Source organism: Balaenoptera musculus, chromosome 8, assembly GCF_009873245.2.
Source record: "Balaenoptera musculus isolate JJ_BM4_2016_0621 chromosome 8, mBalMus1.pri.v3, whole genome shotgun sequence".
NCBI lineage: Eukaryota > Metazoa > Chordata > Mammalia > Artiodactyla > Balaenopteridae > Balaenoptera > Balaenoptera musculus.
In genome coordinates this window covers 69,830,187-69,854,650 of record NC_045792.1, presented here as the reverse complement: position 1 = coordinate 69,854,650, position 24,464 = coordinate 69,830,187, and the positions used below count along the sequence as shown (strand labels likewise).

The 24,464-nt window shown below is 39.1% G+C and overlaps 1 protein-coding gene across 12 annotated transcripts in view; it reads left to right on the top strand.

Moving 5' to 3' along the window:
• The first annotated feature begins 2,977 nt into the window (after nucleotides 1-2,977).
• Nucleotides 2,978-24,464, top strand: part of SOX6 (SRY-box transcription factor 6) — a 621,895-nt gene continuing 600,408 nt past the window's right edge. For 11 of the 12 annotated variants that reach the window (XM_036861767.1, XM_036861768.1, XM_036861764.1 and 8 more), the window contains exon 1: nucleotides 3,839-3,966. The gene's annotated coding sequence lies outside the window, so the exon portion shown is untranslated. Of the gene's footprint in view, nucleotides 3,309-3,838; nucleotides 3,967-24,464 lie in introns of those variants that run through there. The other variant, XM_036861756.1, reaches the window with a different exon arrangement.

Below are 24,464 nucleotides of genomic sequence, written 5' to 3'. Positions count from 1 at the left end.
TCAAGCATCATCTTTCCTATTGGGGTAGAAGCACAGGGCTATTCCTTCTGCCCCACTAATCCAAGATGCTCATCCTCACCCTTACTTCTATCCTTTTCCTTCTCTTGTCTGGAGTTCATATGAAACCAAACATGGAGTGTACTTTAAGAAGCCAATATATGACTAACAGACATCTCATCTTGTTCCATCTTCTGTGCTTGCGTACTCTCTCCATTTTCTTCAAAGTTAGTGGAACAAAGATGAGGCTTTCTCCCCCGTATCTTTTATCACTTAATCTGTGGGAGGTCTTCCTTGAATTGGCAACTTTAGATTGCCATTAATTTTCTGATTTTTCTAGCCATAATTCCTGACTCCTTTCTCCTGGTCCATATCTTCTTTCACAGATTCCCTGTTTATGAAATGCCTCAACGTGGCCATCTCATATCAGTTTCTACATAGCAAGGACCTCACCTCCACAGACCTCTGCAGGTTTATGCTGATAATGTCAGAATCTCTCTCCTAACTTTTAATCTTGATGTAATTTGGACTCTCCACTGACCTCAGTTTCTCAAATCTATTTCTTTGGGCCTGGTTTATGGCAGGCTAACCTCACCTCGTGCACATTGGCCGCTAGTTAGCTCTGTGTCTGCTGTTGTCAAAGCTAGTGTTCTCATCTGACTCTTTTACTCTGCATCTCTATCTACTACCTGACATCACGATTATTCTCTCCCCTCCCAGTCCCCCAGGATTTTTGCACTGAGATAAAATTCCAGGTCTCTGCTCCTTTAGGCCACTCTATACCCTTCAAATCTTTTATCTACCCTACACATGCATCAAAGAGAATTTTTAATTTGTGTAGGTTTTTTTGGGGGGGGGGGGTTTAAACATAATTTTCTATATCTGACTTACATGTTTTTGCAAAATGCTATCCTGGGTGACTGAAACTCTTTTCATCTTCTACAACTTCCCAGCCACCCATCTTGAAATTGTTTCTCCAGATCTTTTCCTCTGCAAAGTTGAGGTAATACACATATATCACCTACCCAATTCTGTGTAACACAAACTTATCCATATAATAAATGTGGAACTATTTAATTTGTTGTTGTAAAGGTATAATCATTTTTTCTTTGGTAGTTTGTACATATCTTGTTATTCATAATAATTTTAACCCATAAACTCCATAATCTTCATGGCCTCCAGAATATTGCCACCTACATATATTAAGATGTATATCATCTTAACAACTCCTGTATCAGTTGCTTTTTCTTTTTTCTTTCAATTGCTCCTCCTCCATCTTTTAAAATAAGTTCCTCTTCCCCTATTTACTGAGATCCTATTAACCCATGTGTTTTCATTATCTCTGTTTCCTGCATCTCTTTCTTTACTCTCTTTTGATTACTTCTCTTTTCCATTTTTCTTCATCCTCATTATTCACCCTAATATTCACCCTTCTTTCCTTCTTCTTGGTCTGCTTCAGCCCCTGTTCTTCCCCTTCTCTGTATCTGCCTTGACTCACTTCTGTGGTCCAGTTCTGTATCTCAATACTTCTTAACATTCAGCCCATTCGTCCTCTGTCATATAACTTTTTCAACGCACAGACTACCATCCCTACATTTCCTCTCCCACTTTCTTTCCTCTTTTTCTCCAGTTCGCTCCTTTCTTTCTCCCCAGTTGTCTACGTTTTCCCCACTTCGGTTTGCCTTCGTCTAGACTCCTCCATCCAACAGCCCCAGCCCTAACAGCACTCCTTGGGTCCTTTATTCCTCAGCCTATTTCTCTCCACCTAATACTTGTCACCATTCCCCTCTAACCTCAACTCTCCCTTTTCTTTGTCGTCTTCCATTTCTCTCCTACTAGTCGCTTCACTCTCTCTTCTCAGGCGCTTTCTCCAGTTCCAACCTCCGCTCTTGCCGGTCTCTGCCCTGTCTCCGGCTGTCTCTCCTTTGCCTCCCGCTCTCCCCTCCTTCTTCTTCCCCTGGCCCTCCCCCCTCCCTCCCAGCTTCCCTGCCTGGCTCGCTGCCTCCCTCGCCTCTTGTCTCATCTTGCCTGTGTTGTCTGGGAGGGGAGCCCTGCCTCCTCTCCCTCGCTCAGATCAATGCCCTGGCCACTCACTTTCTGATGTTGCACGACGGGAAATGCTTTGAATACTTACGACATGGCCGCTCACACTGATTGCCAAGATTGACAGCACTAACCATCGCCTTCACTTGTTTCAAGGGGGAAGCCCCTAGTCACCCCGCTCTGCGCGCACCTCCCGGCACCCCGGCGGCAAACTTCTGCCGGTCAGCGTTCCCCCCGCCCGGGGCGGGACACCCCCGCCGACTTGAGTTAACGGGCTGCGCCGGCCGCGGCGCTGGGGGGCTTTGCTCTCTTGCTCCCCGGGCTGTGCTAATTGACCCAGCAACGACTCCCCTTCCTTAATTTTTTTAATTTGTATCTTTCCCTTTTTTCTTTAATGCCATTTACTCCCGCGGCGCAGCGCACAAGGAACCCTCCCGTGCGGTACCATCCTGGAGCCCGCCCAGGTAACCGGGACGGAGCGAGCGATCTAGAGAGCGAGGGAGGCAGAGCGAGAGCGCGCGGCCCATTTGTGAGCTACCTGTTGGGGAGCAGGAGAGGGCAGGGGCAGGAACCCCGGGCCCGGCCGCCGGCTCCCAGCGCCTTCCGCTCCTGCCCTTCCGGGCAGCTTCAGGGTTAGTTTCACCGAGCCGGGACTGAGGGATTGGGGTAGTACAAGAATTGAGCGCGCGGAGCCCGGCGAGGGCGCGGGTTGCCGGGAGCCACGGCTGCCCAGCCGGGGCGGGTTTCCGTACTTGGCTGGGGAGGGGAGAGGGGGGAGGAGGAGCGGGAGGAGGGCGCTGAGTGGGGCCGACGCAGAAAGGGGGGGGGAGAGTAGCGACTGAGAAAGGGGCCCGAGCGTCAGCCGCTCGCTGGTGGACGCGCGTATCCCCAGGATGCGTCCCCCTCTCGGAGAGTTGTGCCTTGTTCCGGAGGCGGTGACAGATCTGCGTGGCGGGTTTCTGGTTTTCTTGCCACCCCCCTGTCCCCAAAATCCACTCGGAGAAAACACATGTTGTAGCCGTAGATAACTGTGCGTGGGACACTAAGGCAAAAAGGGCAGGAGAGAAAGACAACGCAACCTTTGACAACAGAAAGCTGTTATCGCCATCCTAAGTATTCGTCCGGAAATCTGTCCGCCCTCTCAGCCCACCTTATTCCTCCTCCTCCGTCTCCCCGTATAGATATTCTAATCTATGTAACTGGGAATGATATGAAAAAGAAGTCAGGTGGCTTAGAGAATGAATTCTCAAGTCTCCGTGAAGTTTGAGGTAGGTATTTCATTGAAGTTTGAGCCAAGTGTGTGATGGAGGAAGCTCGTATGCCTGCGTGTGTAGTGTTCTCTCTCTCTCTGTCTCTCTCTCTCTCTGTGTGTAAGTATATGCGTGTGTGCTCTGTGAGGGCTCAGATGGGACCGCTGGGTGGAAAGGCCCTTTGTGCCCACAAGAGGGCAGCATCCTGAGGGCTTTGTGAGCGCTGTATCTCTCTTTATCGCTGCAGGCTTGGGTCTGGAGAAAGTTATACCGAAACTTTCAAACTGATATCACATCTTATTTCGTGATATTCAAAAAGAAAGACAAAAAGAAAGAAAGAAGGAAAAAACAGAGAAGTGACGAAAGAAGAGAGAGAAAAAAGAAAAGCAGGCAGCCAGCCTACCCGGGGAGAGTCCTAGTCACACCAAGACTAGGGGGAGGGCTGTTTTAATTGTGGGTTTGGCCGACTGACGACTGGAGTGCCCTCCTCGGCTGTCTTAGTTGTAGCCGGAGGTCATGTAAATCGACCTTAAAAGAATGCATAAGCCATAAATTAAAATAAACCCTCACCCAAGGGCTGATCCATAAGTAGACAATATCCAACCTGGACAAAACGAGCTTCCCTTACGAGCCGACCTAAACCGCATACCCCCAAAGAATAGAGACTAAATGCAAAGTAAGTTTCCCAGCGAATATTTTGTTTTCTTGAAAAGTGTTGGGTTGATTCGCCGTGTGACTGACTGCGATGCCGCAGTTTTCCGGAGTGCTTCAGTGTTAGCCAGGCTCGGGGTGCGGGAGGTCGGGAGGACCTGCTGGGTTTCTGGGCTTCCTAACGCTACCCCCACCCCACCCCACCCCACCCCACCCCACCCCCATTTTGGTTTGGAAACTTTGGCTATTTGTGGGGTTGACGCTGGCCGAGGGCGGGCAAGAGTCGAGGATCTCCGCCGCACTCTCCGCCCGGGTGAAGTTTACCGGGAGGAGCTCATAAAGGAAACCCGGGTAGCTAGAAAAGCCGTATGCTCCCTCCTCCCACCCTCACCCCAACACCGCTCCGCCGCAACTTTCCCGGGACCCTGCGCGAGTTGCCTCCAGTTCCCTGCGCTCTCTCCTTTCTTCCCCCACCCCTCATTTTTGGACGTGACTTTTTATGATCTTTTTAGGAATAAGCAAACCGAACTCCAAGACAATCCGAAACCCAAGCGCTAATCCGTGGCCCTCTTTCCCCGGACTCTCGGGCGGTGGTGCCGGGTCGGCGGGGGTGTGTGTGAGGGCCCGCCCAGCCCTTCCCGGAGCGGGCTCGGCCTCGGAGTCCTCGCGGCAGACGCACAGCCGCCCGCACGTTTCTTCCGCTCTCCGCGTCCCTGAGCCCCGCCGGCGGCCCCAGTCTCTCTCGGCGCCCTGCCGGGGCCCCGCCGCCCGTTGTCCTCCCCGCAGACCGGCAGAGATCCGCCGCTCTGGGGCTCGGCCCAGGCCCAGGGGCGGTGCTGCCACCCGCCCGGGGCCCAGCCCGAGCCTGACGGCTCCCAGAGGGAGCTGCTTTCTTCTCCCTTAAAGGGCCGGTCAGAAAAGGGAAGGGGCTTGTGCAAAGGTTGCCGGGGTTGCTCGGGCACCAAGAGAGGGGCTGCGGAGGACAGATTATCTCCGTTTCCCGGGCTGTGTCCCGGGCGCTCCGCGGAGCTTTAAGATAAAAAGAGAATCGGTGTGTTTGGAACAGATAAAAGGTGGTTGTTGCTGGCGTCTTTTGAGTTTTTTGGGTTTTTAAAAAAATTTTTTTAAAGCTCTCTTAGGCTGACCAAGTTTGAAAACGTTTGATTGTATGAATGGCCAGATACCAGATATTGAATGCTGCCCCTATTTGGGGACTAAAAATAAGTCTTCGACTTTGCTGGCGGGGCTGGGATGTTAGAGAGATGGGCTGTCCCCGGCTCCTTCTGTGTGTGTGACCTCCTCTGAGGGCCAAGCTTGAAGTTTCGGTCTCGAGATGGCCCACAGCCGTTGCTGCGGCAAACTGGCCTGGGCTCCGGACCTCCCGTCGCACTGTCAATGGGGCGCTCGATGACGTCCATGTCCGGGGCGCTTGACCCCGGCGCGCACTCTTGCGGCTGGGCTTTTGGCCCTGGCCGGGCGGCCCAGCCAACAACCCAGTGGAGTCGGGATGTGAGAGTGCCCCCTCTCCCTGCCTCCCTAGGGTCTCCTCCCTTCTGCCCTGTTTAGTCACATGCCCAGGTTTCTCCCCGGGTCTCGAGGAGAACAGACACAGCCCCGCCCAATCTATTTCTAGGAGGTGGGTTTGGTGAATAAAAAGGTCAAGTGGTCGGTCCGAGAGCTGATCCATGGCGAGGGGGGACAGGATGGACACCTGGCAAGGACCGCCTCGCCTGTCCTCCCCCCCACCTCGTCCGCCCGCTCACGACTAGCCTCCCCAGGCCACATTCTTGCGCTAAGTGCTTGAGTCTGTGGGAAAAGCAATCCCGAACCGGCCAAGAGCCGGCGAAGCTGATCCCACGATGGCATTTTGTTTTGAACAGTTGCTGGGGTTGACGTTTCCTCATAAGGTAAGGTGTCACTGGACAGTCGGCTGCCCAAATGCCACATGTATAATTAGCCTGCGCACTCAGCACCTCGTCCCGGAGGCCCATAGGCACGGGCTTGGCGGACCTGGTCCACTCAGCACCGTTCCAGGCTACAGGATTCCTGAGGGAGGGCCGAACCAGCCAGGACAGCCTTTGGGAGGCCCTGGCAAGAGGGAAGACTGTGACAATGTAGCCTTGTCTTTGATTTTTCTCTCTTTTTTCCCCCTTCTCTTCCTGTTTGTCCTTTATTTTTCGGTTGAGGGCGGACTACTGGTTAGATGGGCAAACCGGACACCAGAGGCAGGGTGCAGACTGAATGAGGAAAGGGGATGCAGAGGAAATCTGGCACTATACTACTCTCCACACCCCGCCCATGGGGGAGGGCTGCTAGTGCCCTTCTGTCTGCACTAACCCAGTAGAACTAGCCCAGACTTGGCATTGTATCCTGGCTGGGGTAGGGGTTTCAGCTTCTAGTTGGCCTGTTCACCTGTCTCTGTGCTCCCTCGCACACCCACCCCAGAGGTCTCAGCAAATTACTGTCTGTGCCCTGACTGCCGCTTGTTTTCCCCCTCCAGGCCTAGCCACTTGGGGCTGCTCGTGTTCACTGTGGGGTGAACCTGGAAGTATCTGCTGTCTTTCCCTGTCTTACTCTTGTTCAGCCTGGGGTTTTTAGGAGCAGTGCCTTGTCCTCTCTGTCCGTACCCAGATTGGTGCTTGAGTTTCCTACCTAGCTTCCCAGACCCCAGCTTCAGGTCAGCTTTAGCCTGCACTCTCTGGCAGAGACCAGATTTCCGCAGTCATGAACATGACCTTCCCTCTGTCACCCTGTGCAGTCACCATGGAATTCAATACTCAGCATTAGGCACTTTCATCAGTCTCCCTTCTTCCCTTGTTTCTAGGCCACTCAGATATTCCTGATACCTACTAGAAGATTCTCTTTATTTTAAAACAAACAAGCAAACATCTTAAACTTTCCACAAATTTAGTGGGATAAGATTAGCTTGTCTATGGCAGCAAGAATGTACCTTTCTGATGCGAGGTGGGGACACGGTTTATTTAGTTGCATTTGCTTTTTATTGAATCAATGAAATATTTCCTCTTATTATAGTAGGGGGAAAGTTATGACTGAATTTTTTTTTTACTGTACCAGACCATAAATATATTATCTATATATATTTGAGTGTATCTGCCTGAATACACATATGTGAGTGCATGGGCAGTAGGCCAAATGACATGTAAATTTTTTTCTCCTACATTTTTGAAATCCTCATAAATCAAGAGAGATTGTCCCTGTCTAAGACAAGAACAACAACCACCAACCAAAAAAAAAAAAATACTTTAGACTCTGAAAGCAAGTAAGTGTGCACTACACATATTAGATCTAGTTTATGACTAAAGGCAGTAAGTAACCAGGATCCAGACAAGTGGTAGGTCATTAATTCCTTAGGCAAGCTAATATCTTCTGTTGCTTTTCTCATGTACCACCAACACCTCCTTTTTCCTCTGCTCTCCCACCATATTCCTTTATTTATAGTGGCAAAACTAAATAGTCTTTGTTTATTGTTTATCATATTTATTGTTGCTCTTAATTTTTATTTTGGAAGTAATAAGAAGGAACTTTCTCTTGGTGTATATGTTTTTTTTAAAATGCAAAAAACATTTACGAGCTTATTATTATGGAGCATGATACAAACTCCTATAATAGTATATTGTGTAAGTACAATGCTCAACCTTATACTATAAAGGAAGATAAATGTAAAAAAATTAATAAAGCAGTATCAATATCTATACCTTAAGTTGATTCTATAATGGAATCAGTAACTGAATATCTAGAAGAAATGCCATTCAGTAGGAATATTGTCTGCTGAACATTTTTTCATTAGTAGTAGAAAGCAACAGATATTTTTCTTAGTAAGGGAAAAGCACATATTTGAAATATGTTAACATATCTAGCAAATCTTTCTCTTATAAGGCTTTAAGATATATTACTTTAAATACATAAATGATAAATTTTGGTGGCATTATTGAGATTTTATGTCTGTTTCTATTTGACTTCTTTTAGGAATTATTGGGTTATTGGTCATTGATGAAATTTTACACATATCCATCTTATATTAAGGAAACTAGTGACATTTTAAATAATCCTCTTTCAATTAGTACACTAGGTACTGGAATAAATGAATTTTAACAAAGTTTAATATACACTGGCTTTAACCGTTACTTTTAATATTTTCTATACTTTTCAATATTGTTAGGTTATATATCTCTAAGTTTGAAAGAATTCTCTTGTTAGTGAGAGAATTCATATATACCTTTTCACTATTTACAAACAGCATTCTATAAAAGTATAGTAGAGTACAACTAAAATTTTGGTTGATCTAAGAACTATTTGTTTAAATATAGTTTAGGGGTGCATATATATCAATTGGTGTTTTTGAAGTCAAGTGAAACATTCCATCAAGCTAATGTGCCTGAGAGTACCATATCAGGCACAGACAGGTACTAGAAATGATAAAACACAGATAACATTCAGCAAGATGATTTGCAGATGGGATGTATTATCTGCTGTCATGAGGTTAGATGGGTCATATTACGGTTTTTTAAAAAAGTTAATCTAGGTTATTTCAGAATTATCAAGTTATGTGGGTACATGAGATTTAATGAGAACAGATTTTATTATAAAAACGCGCTAAAAAAACAAACAAATATTCATTGCTTTTTAGAGCAGAAAATGGACTCTCTCTGCATTTGGATTGCTTCTTGTTTAAGAAAGATAACTCTGCCCTATTATTTTTTTCCTAACAAGAAAAATAATATATTGAACATTTTATGTCTTTATCCTAACTCCACATTTTCTACTGATTATGCTCTGACTATCAACATACTCAAGTAAAACAAAAACAAAAACAAACTGGCACTCTGGTATACTCTATGAAAAGCAGTTTTTATTAGTAGTAAGCACATTTTAAATGTATAGCATATCATTTTCGCTTGAGGTTCTTCAACTGTGATCTGAAAATAATTGTTTTGGTAAGAGTTATATCAGAAACTTTCATCATTCTCTTATTATATATTCATTATTCATTTATAGGAAGAGTGTTTTTATTTTCCTTGTTCTGTGGAAAAGGGTAAAAGCTTTTCAGCTAATTGTTTTGTTTAGACATTTAGTCAAACTGGAAATAATTTTAAATTTGTGTTATGGATTTTGATAGAGCTTTTCAGGTTTAAATATCCATTGTCATAATTTGGGTGAAAATATCAATTGAGAGTGTAGGTGGAGGTTGTAAAATGGATTATCATTTAAATCTACTATGGACTTTCTCACCTCTGAAAAAGGGTGCTGGTCTGTTCTTCCTCAAATCTGTGATAGTCTCAAAAAAAGGACCTTGAAACCCTAAAACCTCAGAGAAGCAGTTATCGATTCAGTGCTTAACTGCAAATCCTTTATATTGTTGCTCAAAATATCCAACTTTACACTAATATTAGCCATTCTTTTTATAGTGACACCATGCTTAGTAAAAAACTTCTAAGCACTGAGGTCAGGTGTTGAGATTGGATTCTAGTTTATTTTTTATGAATCAGATAAAGATTTCTGTGCATGAGACCATATGTGAAGATGAGAGAACAAGAACATTTCCATATCAAAGGCAATATATCTGAGGCTGCATGGTAATTAAAATGCAGTGGTTTGGACTCTGTGCAGTAGCACTTAAGCAGAGCATTGCCGGGACCTTGTGCATCATGCAGGCGGTTGCCTCTTGCATACTTCTTGAAATACACTTATAATTTTGTACAAACATTTATGCCAGTCCACACTTTTCTGTGGATAATTTGTATTTCATCCAAACCATTCAAAGTAGAAGTTATTTTTTGAGCTACCCCCTCATTATGGCTTTTGTGCATCAACTATTTTTATTCTAGTTGTTTGTATTTCCTTTTGCCAGAATGATGGCTTGTTTATATTCAGAATCTCTTCTTGCTCCTCTAAGACCCCTTATATATCACTCGTATTTTACTATTCACTCAAAAAAACTTTCATCTTTAGTAAAGATGTGAATTATTTTGAGGTTAATTGTAGATGCTATAATCTATTGTAAACTAATAAACTACATAAAAAAATCAACTGCCCAGCTATTTCTATTTTATAATGCCAATATATTTAGTAATCCTCATTATTTTGCACAGTACATAATATTGGAAAAAAATTCCTTTTCAAAATGTTTAAAAATTCTGAAATGTTCTTCTTTACCTTTTAATGGCATGAAAATGCATAGTGGCATTCTCTTTCATACTACTGCAAGTGAAAAACAATTATTTGAAACTATAGACATCTTTATGTTTATCTAAAGGGTTATCTCTTTGCATTTATAGGGAGACATTTGAGTTTATTTATAAAGAACTGGGTTAGCATCATAGCCTGTAGTTATTTGGGAATAGGATAGTGAAATAAAAAAACCTAACAATTGGTAGTCCAATGTTGTGTATATTTTAGAAAATTTGCATCTTTGGTAATTAACTTGAATTCGCTGTTCTGTAATTTTCTAGATTTTCTATTTCCGTATTTGCTCTCTTTCTACGCATGTGGTAAGGACTTCACTAGTATATTTTATTTACTAAGCTCCCCTAGTCTATAAAGCTTTTAAAAGATTTTTCTGGATTGAAGCACTATGTATTGAAGAAGCCTAATATGATATTATGAAATCCTTTAAGAGTTTTTGTGTTTAAACTATTTTGGATCAAAATTACTTAAGTATATTGATTTGATGCTTTTCAATGATGACATGTATAAATAAGCATAATAAATATAAGGTAATTCAAAGTTCTTTATGTGATGTGCATGTTAGCATCTATGCAAACATTCTGTATTCTCTCATTTCAAGTTCTCCCATGAGCTCTTTCTTCTCTGAAAATTTCACAAGAAAAATCTTTAGATGATCTATTATCCCTGCTATCTTCAATAATTTGTTGTTTCTAGTCATCTTAAAGAGACGAATTGAATTGTCTATCTTTAATGTATCCATTCAAATGCAAAAAGGGACTTTAATGCTATTTGTGATTTTGACTTCACTGAGCGCAATTTTTTTGCTTCTTTGAAAAGTAGTTCTTTAAAATTAGACAAAGTTAAAGATGCTTTATGTTCCATGACTACACAACCACGATATGTGGAAAAACGAAAATGCAACAGATTTTTAAAAATTAATTTTTATTGGAGTATAGTTGATTTACAATGTTGTGTTAGTTCCTGCTGAACAGCAAAGTGAATCAGTTATACATATACATATATCCACTCTTTTTTAGATTCTATTCCCATATAGTTACTACAGAGTATTGAGTAGAGTTCCCTGTGCTCTACAGTAGATTCTTATTAGTTATCTATTTTATATATAGTAGTGCACAAATTGGGAGATTGGGATTGACATATACACAGATATATATTTTTTTCAATGACAAGCATAGATTTTAAATGGGACTCATTCCGAGGCATGGTTGCAAATATTTCCTTTTATGTTTTACAAACAGATCATTAGGTAACGTGATTGAGCACTTACTAAGTTCTAGGTATCCTGAAGGGCATTTTTGAAGTCACAAGTTTTTTACTTTTTAAGGACTTTCTCTTCTATTGAAGATTTTTAATATTTGATAGGTGGGAAATTTAGGCACGGTTGTCATGGTGCTAAGCAGGTCATTGGTAGAAGTGGAGAAAAATGCTCCTAACTAGGAGAGAATAGTTCATTGTTCTCTCTTGGGAAAGAGTATCAAAGGGCAGGAATGTTAGTATTTTCTCAGAAATAATCTCCAGCTATCTCCATGGGCATTGAACCTTCTATGTAGGAGAACTCATCCACCCCATCTGCCCCCAATATATGCATGGTGTAATCTCTAACCTTCCATTTCTTCAACTCTAAAATGAGAGTAATAATATCTACATCATAAGGTTATTGTGAGGATTAAATGAGATAAATAAATGTAAAACACTAACCTCAATAGTTAATATATGTTATCTATTACTGTTGAAGGGGTATTGTACTTAGAATTACACAGAGCTGGCTTCCCATTTCAGCTTTACTACGTACTTGTTGTGTAATCTTTGGCAAGTTATATAATTGATTTCTTTTCCTCTTATATGAAATGTTCACAGCAATACATGCTCCTTTCTTTCTTTCCTAGAAAGAAGAATTAGTTAGTAGTCTCTCAGACTTGGGGCAGAGTAGTGACTAAATGCAGAGTTTGGATGTCCAGCTCTCAAATTTGAGAATATTCCAGTTCTAAGGGCTAGAAGAGATTTTGAAAGATCATTTCATCTGACATCCTCCCTCCTCCAGGGGTGTATTTCTCCATTCGAATTAGTTAAGAAGCTCTCTTTTTTGGGAAAGCCAGCAAAGAAGGAGATTTTATAATCTTCTTTGGTTATGTGTTTCAGTGATTAACACTGGGAAGTTCTGAATGTCAAATATATACATCTTAACCTGCTTTTTTTTGCTTTGATTTTAAGAAAAAAATGGAAGCATATTCTTCATTTGAATGACACACCTACATGTGAAAAAACCAAAATTAAATTTGCAATTTTTATTTCTTGAATCTTTTCTTTGAAGTCTTATTTCCTAAATTAGTTGAGCGACCTTAGAAAAGTTATGCAACCTCTTTAAGTCTCAATTTCCTAATTTTTAAAATGGGGATTGTGATAGAATTTATCAGATAGGGTTGTTGGGAAGATTAAGTTTGAAGATAATTTATATAGAAGTGCCTAGAACAGTTCTAGGCAACTGTGTTAGGATTAATTCACAATAGTTATAAGTAATCAGTAGTAGAACTGTAGCATGAAAAGGGCCCTTAATTCTCATGTGTTTTATAGAACTCAGTTTTCAAAGTGCTTTCATATTCATTGCCTCATTCAATAAAAGGTATACAGGGTAGATAACCTTACCAGTCATACTGTCTAACTTCCTACTTGATAGGAATAACTGTTTCAATTGGGTTTTGCTTCAGGATATTATTCACTATAAACAAAGCTTGCGTGTCATAAATTAGGGCTGGCATTTTTGGCCTTTTTTTTTCCCCCAATCTCTTTTATATAATGTCAGTGCTCATTTATTTTATCGTCATACTTATTTCCAGAGCCAAACCAATGCTGCTTTTCCGTATACTGAATGCAGATGAATAATACATTGTTGATCAGGAACATTAAATGTCAGTTTATATATGTCTTTAATTTAAAAATTAGGAAATGATTTAATTATAACATAATAAGTATGGCTAGTTTGAAAGACAACACTTTTTCAAAATATGGGTTTTATGAGGGAGGATTAATAAAAGGACCCTTGGTGGTGAAAAGGTGAGAACCACTTGCTTACATAATTTCAAAGATGAAAATGCATGATTGATCCTAGTGAGGAGGTATGAATATAGGTAATTCTATGCAGTGTGCTAGTTGCTATAATGGAGATATGTATAAGAGCAGAAGTACCTATGTTAAGGAAAGCTTCTAGTAGGAAATGGCCTTTGGGCTGTGTCATAAAGGTTAATTAGGTTATTTGAAGTAACATCCTGAAGAGCATTGGACATGAGGGAAACATTTGATGGTATTATTGACTATTTTGTAAGTCTGATAGCAAAATGTCTCATATTTGTGTCTTTGTGATCCTAGAAAGGCCATGCCTATCATGAATGTGAAGTGGCCATAGGCCAGCAGTTTAACCTCTGCATTTCTCTTTCTTAGCTCAATTTTGTGGTCAGGGACATTGTGAGTATATTTTAAGGTACAGAGAAGTTTTCCAAATTATTGCTTTCCTTCAAATATGTAACTAAGTATGAAAATGAAAATAAATGGCTTGTTAATATATGAACTGATGATCTGGACCATGAATTAATGAAATCTTGTATCTTGCACTGTAAAAAACTTTTTTTTTTCAATTGGCAAGCATGGTCTTAGAGAAAGGGAGATATCTGGAAATTTTTAGATCTGGGTGTTATTTCTGAGTTTTCCAACTATAAAGTTGGCATATTCCATAACTTCTTTTTCATTGAGGGATAATGTGAAAAGAAATTAATCCTCAGAGTGATTCAAATTTTGGGGAAGAAATACAAATTATTATTATATAATGATGATGATGAACATTAGCAGTAGTAGAAGTAGTAGTAGCAGCAGCAACCCCTCTCTACTCTTGATAATTTCAAATAAGGATGCTAAACGCACCCTTTATAGTCTTGTACTCTGGGATCTCATGTTTTCTAATAACTTTCTGAAGGCCTTTTCTCTGAGCTACAGGCCTTCTTTTCTATTTTTGGTTTGGAAGTTTTCTGGTGTTTAATAACTTGTTTCTCCAAATTAAATACACCTATAGAGATTTTGCAGCTTATATGACTTTGTGACATAATCACTTTCTGAAAAGGGCTTTGTGGTCACATAGGCCCGAGAAGTTATGGCCCTCTTCTCCAATGACCTTAACCTACTGTTTTCCTTACCACTGCTTTGGTATGCTGTAGACTCGAAGTGTTGATAATGCCATGAAAAATATGATGAAATTTCTCCATTAAAAAAGAAAGGCTCTGAAGCTGAGTAAAAAAGAGGAAAAAAGATGTGAAAATTCTATAAAACAGTTTAAAAACATCCCCTTAGTCATATTAAATTAGTTATGATGCTTTAAAGAACATTTTCCTTTACAACTTTCAGTTGAGTTCTTTAATAAGAAACAAAAGCCCAAGCAAAAAGAAAATAAAAACTGAAATAATATAGCAACTGAACAAAGTTTAACAAACTTGGAACACAGCATATTAGTTAACTGAGTCTCAGGAACATTTTTTACTCTTGAGTTTGAAGATCCAAATACACACTGGAGGAAAATTGGCCTATTTTAAAATTTCTTTTTTTTTACACTTGTTTCCATTTAGTCAACTTCTGAATTTTGAGTTTACAAGCAAAATATAAGATGACGCTAGCAGTGGCCTTGAATTTGGTTGTCTTTTTTAAAGAATTGAAGTGTAGTTGATTTACAATGCTGTGCCAATCTCTGCTGTACAGCAAAGTGACTCAGTTATACACATATAGACATTCTTTTTTATATATTCTTTTGCATTATGGTTTATCCCAGGAGATTGGATATAGTGTATTTTAAAATTTCTTAACTGTAGTCTTTTCCCACTGTAAAGATGCATATTGAAAATAGATATATTGAGGTTTAAAAAAGAATTTTAATCTTGAAACCAACTAAAATTGCATGTTATATTTAATTTTTATTTTTTTAATATAATACTCTAAGGCATTATTAAAAGAAATTTTCAGCTTCTCTGAGGTTAGACCCTTTAAACTTTTACAGACAACAGTTCCAGAGAATGCCTACATTTGTACTTTTTGTATAGATTTGTGTGATTTACAGGCCTGCTAAGGTAGGGTCATGTACCCTGAATACTTACGTGTTTTAAATTGTGTACTAATTTGTAACAGGCTTATTTTCTCCAAGGAAAATATATATAGCAACCTACATTTGGTGGGACTAGTGAACTTGGCAACTCTTAATTCTGTGTATGGCATGGCAGGGAAAGAATGAAAAATACCTCAGCCTTTAATTATGACACCTTGGGACCTTTTCCAAAGCACTCATCATAATTAGTCATGTCTTAGTTATGAAATTTTGTGTTTAATTTCTTCGTTATGTCCACATGGAAAACTCATTCATGTTATCATCAGGGGCGAGAGTAAAGTATATGGAAATGTATACCCTTTCATATTGTATGCTGATTTTTTCTTTTGAATGTTGTTAGCACCACTTTCACATCTTTGGATCATTCTCTTCTTCCTTTCTGATCTATGCATACACTGGTTTCTATTACAATCCCAGTAAAACAGGACATTTGTATCAATGTCCTTTATTTATTAACTTATTTTTTAACATCTTTATTGGAGTATAATTGCTTTATAGTGGTGTGTTAGTTTCTGCTTTATAACAAAGTGAATCAGCTATACATATACATATATCCCCATGTCTCTTCCCTCTTGCATCTCCCTCCCTCCCACCCTCCCTATCCCTTATGAGGCTATGATTATACAGTTTTTAGTTTTGCTTATTTAACAAATTTATATCTGGGGTAATTTAAAAATAGAAATATAATTTTATTATGTTTAGTAGGAGGGGCATTAAATTATTTGGACATCTTAAATTGTTTCAAAGGAAGCTTCTATTTAATTTTAAATATGTATATTGCTATTGCATCTTAAAAGTAAATAACTTTGATTATTAATAAAATGTTTGTTTGAATGTTATCACATAGTAGCACTAGTTGGTATCCTCCCTGCTTGATTGGTGTGAATGTAGCATTTTCAGTAGCTGAGGTGAAAAGATCATAATTTAGGATGTTTAAGGAGAGAAGGAAATAGAAATCTTAAGTGGCTGGGTTAGCCTAAGGACAACTGGACAGTATTGTTGGTAAGGGTGAGCCTGGAAGAATTCCTCTTGACAAGATAATTTTAAGGCTTATTTGGGGGAACTTCTGACTATAATAGAATAGTGATCTCCAAACTTTTTGGATAGGGCACACCACCAGCGAAATATTTATGAGCATGTGCCCTAATACATGTCCATATTTATTTAAAATTTTATACATGTACTATTGTGGTAGTATATGCTATAAAACATTCATAAATAGATATTAAATTGAAAGAGGTATAGATAGAATAAATAATATTTAAAAACTAACTGTGGTTCCCCCAAACTCTGTTATATGCTTTGGTATTTTTAAAAGTCTTAATTTAACACTTGGTGATAAAGTGATTTAAAGATTAGTTTCTAGGTTCGGCTTTCTTTGCTACATGGTTTTAATGCTGCCACAGCTAAAACTAAACTAATACCTCAGAAAGAAAAATACATCCAAATGGAAGAAGTACATTATTGTTTGCACTTAGTAACATGTGATACTAATTTATTAATCCTTTACACAAAATATGCAAAAAGTTTGTTAAAATGTGGCTAGTAAATCTCTATCTTCTCTGATGACAATCAGTTGTTTTTACCATATTTTTAATAAATGGGCTCAAAAACACATTGAAACTCTTTGGAATAGCATTAAACAGGTTAGAATATTCTGTTGCCAATTTTTAAATTGAAAACAGATGAAAGTTTTTGTAGGTGATAGACATAGAATTTTTGGTAATAAAATCACACTACGATGGAATCATTTCCAAACATGTTTTTAAAATACTTTTTAAATAGAATTTATCTGTTTTGAAAAGCATTTACTTTATCATTTGATAAAATATCACCTTCACCTTGAAGAGACAGATTAAATTTGTTTGATGGTATGTATGTATGTATCTGTCTGTCTGTCCATCTATCTATCTAGTCTAGTCTAGCTATTTGATAACATGCACTCACAGCTACTTGTCATCACATAAAAGGTTAACACATTTGGTACACAAGTTTTTTTGTTCCTTATCCTTAAGTTTGGAAACTTTGCCGTGAGATAAGCAGTGGAAACTGTGGGTAGCGCAAACAATTCTCACGGTTACTCCTCATCTCATTTCAAAGCGTTGTAAAGATTTTACCGTGTTTTATAGGTTTATTTTTAAAAGTAATCGCATCATCATGTAGCACTTGGCTTTAACATTGTGCCGAAATTGCTTGGCTATGAATGATGTAGTTAGTCCATGGTGTTATCTCTGTAATCTTATCCCTAATTTTTTCCGTTTAGTCCCACCAGGGCAATCACTTCACCAGTAGTTACACTTAGTCACTTTTCCCTAAAAATTACTTTTATTTAAAAAGTAACACTGTTGAGGTTATATCTTCTTTGGTACATATTTTGGTGACTCACTCAAAAGTAGTACTTTGCCTATCAAAGATCATAAACTGAGGCATGTTCAAAAATATGTACATTCATTATCTGAAAACCAATCATTCTACATGACATTAGTTTCTTTTTCAAATCTACAGCCACGTTTTCTATGCAACTTCCAACATCGTTTGTGGCACTACTCACTGTACAACCCATAAGGACATCATTCACATTGCATTCTAGTTAAATGGTTACCCAGGGATGTACATTGTGGCAGATCTGATTTTTTAGCCAGGAAATGTATTTAAATGTTGCATATTGTTTTCTGTGTATTATTTTTAGCTATTTTTATAGCAGCAGGAAGAACAAGAACTTTTCTAATAGCATGTGGCTTTTTGTCTTTTATAACTAAGGAACTTCAGAAGAGGTTTCTAAACATTTAACATAAGTTTGGTGAAATTTTGTAAAATATTGGATTGAGTATTGTATGATTTTAAACATTATTGGAAAAATTGCAGCAAGTACAAAAATTTATATCTGTTTGCTTTGTTTTTAAATGTCTTACTGATTGTAATGGCTTCGTATTATTATTTAACATCTCAAAGTACAGTAGGGTAAGGTACACTGTTAATGATACTAGATATAAATCTATATCTCAAATTGTCTTTTTGATAAGTTAAAAAAAATCTTGGCCTATTTCTTATCAGATCTGTTTGGATCATTGTTGTTTTATCCTATAATAAAGGGCTACTACTATGGTACAAGTGTTAGCTTGGTCATGGTATTATTGTCACTAATGTGTATATTATTAATATTATCCTCAAACTGTGGTCTCTTTGGAAGGATCTTTTTAAGCCACTTGAGTGTTTGTTCAGGGTTAATTTAGTTAAAAACTAAGTAATATTATCAATAATCAGACTACTCTTGTTTCCTCTGGTACAGGATGTGACATATTTATGTTTGATTATCGGTATTTAAATTTAAGTGAGGATTAGTTTTTCTCACTTTTTAAATAAATAAATATACACCAGTGTATTTCTATAGTGTACTCCTGGGATGTGTGAGCTTACTTTGGAGACCACTTAAATAGAAAAGTAAATGAGAAGGAGGGGTGAGGGTGTGATGAATCAAGGAGGAAAAGCATAGTTTCCAGGAAACACTCTCCTGGGACAGGATCCCACTGAAGAATGTAGCCAGTCACTGAAAACCTGAGACAGGGAGTAGGGCTACAGATTTATCAGTATGGGGGTTCATTTTTATAGGGCTCTGATATGAGAGAGGAAGCACTTAAGCCACCTTTTATTGCAAGGCAAAACAATCTGAGTCATTTGTTGGCATGAAGGGGTCAGTGAGATTCCATAGTTCAGTGTGTTTATCATGTTGCAGGGGAGGGGACCAAGTGGAGCATCACTACTCCCTTGAATGCCTGGGGTTCTTTGTTGCTTCTGTTCTCAGCCTTCCTTGGATTTAGGTACAATCAGAGCAGAAGTTGGGAAAAGTGAGTAAGGCAGCAGTGAGGGATGGCTATAGGCTAACGTTGTCTTCAGCTTTCTCTTCTCCCTTTCCCTCTTTTATCTAACTTGGTATATTTGTTGGGCAGCTTGGTGTAGTAGCAAGGACCCAGTTTGGGAGTTTCAGCTCTGCCAATAAACTTTTGGTGACTTTGGCGAAATCACTTCTTTCTAGGACTCAGTTTCTTTACTGGTAGAATGGGAAGTTTGATGATCTGCAAAGAGGTTTCATCTCTAACATCCTGTTGATACCCTTCTGGGATAGGGCTCTGTGCTGCCTCTATACAGAGCTTTCACTGAAGTTCCCTGTTCTGTATATCACCCTCAAAGCACCATGTCCACTCTCTGTCTTCTAAACTGACAAATGGCCAGGAATCTAATTAATAAGTGAATTCATGCTGGTTTGATTAATGAGCAAAAACTGTAAAATATTTTTATCTTCTTCCCTTCACCCTTCCAACTTTGATAAAGTATATTTCCACAGTGTGATCCTAGACAGTGCTCTTGCTTTCTAACCTAAAGTGGCTAGGGAGAACTTTAGGAAGGAAGTATTAGCATCTGAAGGGTTGTGTCTCTGAAGGAGCTTGGGCTGGACAAGAAGGACAGGGCATTGGGATACAGCCATCAATCCATTGCATGTGTTTGGCCAGGCTGGCAGCGGTGGACAGTGCCAGGTTTTTTGAGTATGGTTTCTGTCACCAACAGAGTTGGCTGTCTTTGAAGTCTGCTAGTTAATCTCTTCCAGAATCTTAGAGTGCAACTAGCACTCAAGAGGAGGAGGATAAAGGAATCTCTAGGAATAAGAATCCCCCCTATTTTCAGTAAGAACTTGATTCTCTTCTTTCAACAGTTTTTTGAAGCATCTAATAAATGAACAGATTTCAGATTTTCTTTTTCTTTTTAGTACCTATTCATTGCCATGGATGGAGGCAATACTGAGTAATGAAACAGATGCATATCACCAAAAATATATTGGGCAATAGCCACATATTTCTGGGTGTTTTCATAAGATGGAGATAATAACCTGAGTATCATAGTTTTTGAGAGGTTTCAATATACAAAATACACTTGGAAGAGTGCCTGATACATTGTAAGCTCTCATTAGACATCAGTGATTATTTTATTATTTCATTTGCATAACAATTCTGGGAGATATATGTCATTATCCTCATTCTACAGACAAAGAAATTAAGGTTTGGGGAGGGAAAATGACTTGCCCAAGGTCACATAGTCATTAAATGGCAGAACCATAATCTAAACCCAGATGTCCTGGTTTGAAGTCCTATGGTATTTCTGCTATATAATACAGCTGCCTCTAATAGGCACGTAAGTCATGAGATTTCCCCCAGATAATCTACAAGCTAGATAATTGGGAGCTTGGATAATCAGGATAATCAGGAGCTGAACATATTATTATGTGATGTTGAGTTTCAGTAAGTTTGGTTATTAAGGCTGTCCTTGTCTGCAGGCTCGATGTGAACTGAAACTCATCTATATCAGAACCATATCCTCCTTTTGCATAGTTCTGATCTCAGTTTTACATAGTTTGGATGTCTTGGTTTGATCTCAGTTACTGCAGAACCTTGCAAAGTGAGGACCTGGATCCAATATGCACTAGTTTCAGTTAACACAGTGTAATGCAAATTGAGGGCTGTCTGTATATCTATCAGCTTCACATTCACATAAAGAAACTCTCACATTCTTTTTCCATTGGACCAGTTAGATGGTTCATTTCCACTTGATGACCCATTATTTTTTGCATTCTTTTGCTTACAAGGTTCTGTTTCTGCTAAGGGAGGGCACCCTGTTACATAAGTAAGATCTTGGAAGGTCACTGGTGATTGGCTTTTGGCTTAAAGGCACACCACCCCTGACATTTATTGTATGCAGCAGTAGATCTCTCTCTGGAATTAGACAGACACACCTATTTTCTTTACCTTTTAATTAATTTATTTATTTTTAATTCTCTCCACTCTCCATTACATGTCTAAGTTTTCTTTCTGAATTGATGTGTCTCTTTCCATCTGTTCCAGCAATGTAGAAGAAGGCCAGTGAGGCCAGTTATCTCTCAGTTGTTGTTTTACAACTCACTGTCAGTTGCGGTAGACAGTGAGCAGCCATTAGGCAAGAACTGAGTATATTTAAATTTCTTTTTATATATAGATGCTTAAATTCTTTTTAAGCACTTATTAATAATTTCAATCTGAAGGTAGATGCATAGAATGCATAGGTGTCAATATTAGGGCGAAATAAGATTGAAAATACTGGTGCTTTGAATGTCCTCTTGTCCCAAATGTTTAAAAAATTCTCCTCCCTTGAATTTTTATTGTTCTCCTGCCCCTTCCCCATCTTTAAGATTATGTTTTAAAACCTGTTCTTAGCTTCCTTTGTCAAGCATTCTGAAGAGTAGTAATTCTTTGCTGACTCAAATTTTATTTCTCTTACCTATACAGTGCTGGAGAATTAGTTTGGGGTAAAGCGAGCTTGTGACATTTTGGCTGAGAGCATACTCCACCACTTGCTGGCTTTACCTTGGACCTGTTATGTTGATCTCTTTAGGCCTCAGTTTCCTTATCTGTAAGATTGCACCCACTTCTTCAGGTTGTTTTAGGATTAAATGATTAAATATTAGTGCTTAGAACAGTGCTTGGCACATGGTAGGTGCCATGTAAGCATTAGCTATTATTAAAGTGAATGTCTTTAAAAGGAGAATCTGGCTAAAAATAAAGAGTATTATATTCAAATACTTTATTGAAGGGGTAAAAATAAATATTACTAGAATGTAATGTAAAATTATGCTACAATTTCCCCAACACAATGACTCTACAGTACTTTTGAGAGAGAATACTCATGTTCTATAGTAATAGGTACTTAGATAACCTCTTCAAATGCAAATCAACAAATCTACTTGAACTAATATTTCTTTACTATAAGGTCAACATCTTAATTTTTGAGTTTCGTAATTTATGGAGAGTAGTTGACTTGGGTACAGAGTGAGTTTGGGTATGAGTTTTCTTGGGGCTAGATTTTTGACAGTAGCAATAACTGAAGAATCAGTGGTGAACTTAAAGAGGTGGCAGCTAGCAGACAGGGAGTTTGACCCAGGAGGCACCCCACAGGGAGGATCCAGATGCAGCCTGGCTTGGCCAGTGATTGCAGACCTGATTTCTAGGCCCTAGAAGGTTATGGGTGGAGGCAGCTGGCTGAGATTGGGGTGTGGAGTTGGTAACTTTCTGTTGCCCTCAAGACTTTTTTTGATGCAGGCTCAAGTATCCTGTGGACCCAGGTGGCATCCTCTGGGAGGAGCTCAGCCTCAGCCAAACATGGGCCAGGGATTGCAGGCTTGAACTCCAGGTCCCAGAAGATTCCTAGTGGGGTCAGCAGACTGGCTATGTTAGATCTAGGATTTGAACCCAAGTTCGTCTGCTGGCAAAAGCTAAGCTCTTTCCACTAATGACTCCATGCAGTTTCCCTGGTGGAGAGGGTACCGGTGGAGAAAAGGAAAGTAGCTGAGGCAGTGGAGGTATCTATGAGTTCAGCATCTAAATGCATAGATGATATACAGTATCTGAAAGGGCAGCTGTGAAATCAGAGGGGCTGCCTGCCCCTTTGCACCAGCAATGACATGGTGATGGTGCCAGAGGAGATGGCAGTGGTATGATAGTTATTATAAGCCTTTCATGGATAGATTAGAACTTGAGAATGCATTTCTGTGTATACCTGTAGTGCTTATACCTCAAATCATAAACTCATAGTTTGCATCATGGAATCTCAGAGTTGAAAGTGTTCAGTACAGTAGATTTCATGTACATGATCATCCAGTCCATGCTGGGGGAGCAATGATAGAGATGTTACTTCCCCCTTTCCACTCAAATGTAATCTCCACATGGATAGGAATTTTGTTTGTTTGTTCATTGTTTAATTTTTAGTGACTAGAGCAATGCCTGGAACCTAAAACCACTCAGTAGATATTACTGAATGAAAGAGTACTTGGATAATTTGTTTAAAAGTTATGTTTTATATATTAAACAATATTATGTACCAAGTGGTATTTCCTTTAAGTCTTACCTTAACCCTGTGAGGTATGTATTATTATTTCTAATTTATGGATGAGGAAACTGAGATTCAGGAATTAAGTAATTTTCTTTTTCTTTTTTAAAATTGAAGTATAGTTGACATATAATATTGGTTTCAGGTATACGACATAATGGTTTGGCATTTATATACATTACCAAATGATCACCACAATGTCTAGTAACCACCTGTTACCATACAAAGGTATGAAAATATTGTTGACTACATTCTATATGCTGCACATTACATCCTCATGACACTTATTGTATGGCTGGAAGTCTGTACCTCTTAAATCCTTTCACCTATTTCATCCAATCCCCCATCCCCTTCCCTCTGGCAACCACCAGTTTGTTTTCTGTATCTATGAGTCTGTTTCTATTTTGTTTTGTTTTTTGGATTCCATATATAAGTGAAATTGTATGGTATTTGTATTCCTCTGTCTGACTTATTTCGCTTAGCATAATACTCTCTAGATCCATCCATGTTGCTATAAATGGCAAGATTTCATTCTTTTTTATGACTGAGTAATATTCCATTGTATATATCTATCTATTTCTTCTTTATCCATTTATTTATCGATGGACACTTAGATTGCTTCCATGTCTTGGTTGTTGTAAATAATGCTGTGATGAACATAAGGGTGAATACAGCTCTTTGAATTAGTGTTTTCATTTTCTTTGGATAGAAACTCTGGAGTGGAATTGCTGGTTCATATGGTAGTTCTATTTTTAATTTTTTAAGGAATCTGCATACCATTTTCCATAGTGGCTGTACCAATTTACATTCCCTCCAACAATGTATGAGGGTTAGAAACTAAGTAATTTTCTTAAGGTGACATTACTAAAACACAATGGTCAGGATTTGAATCTAAGAGTATTACTATTACATTATACTGTGGAATTATCACCTTTGTTGTTTTAGATAATATTCTTTTATTAATGGAGCCTAAATTTCTATGGAAGCCACATCATGCTGTTGATTCACTAATCTTACTGCTAACTAAAACTCACAAGCCTTTTAGTTACCATGTCTCATCCATCCTATACTTGAGCAGCTGAGTTTTTTTTGGGTGTGGGGAGCTAAGTGCAGGAGCTTGCCTTTATTCCAGATAGATTTTTCTCTGGTTAGATTGATCTGATCTTTCTTTTTTTTTAAAATTAATTAATTAACTTTTGGCTGCCTTGAGTCTTCATTGCTGCACGGGCTTTCTCTAGTTGCTGCGAGCAGGGGCTACTCTTCATTGCGAT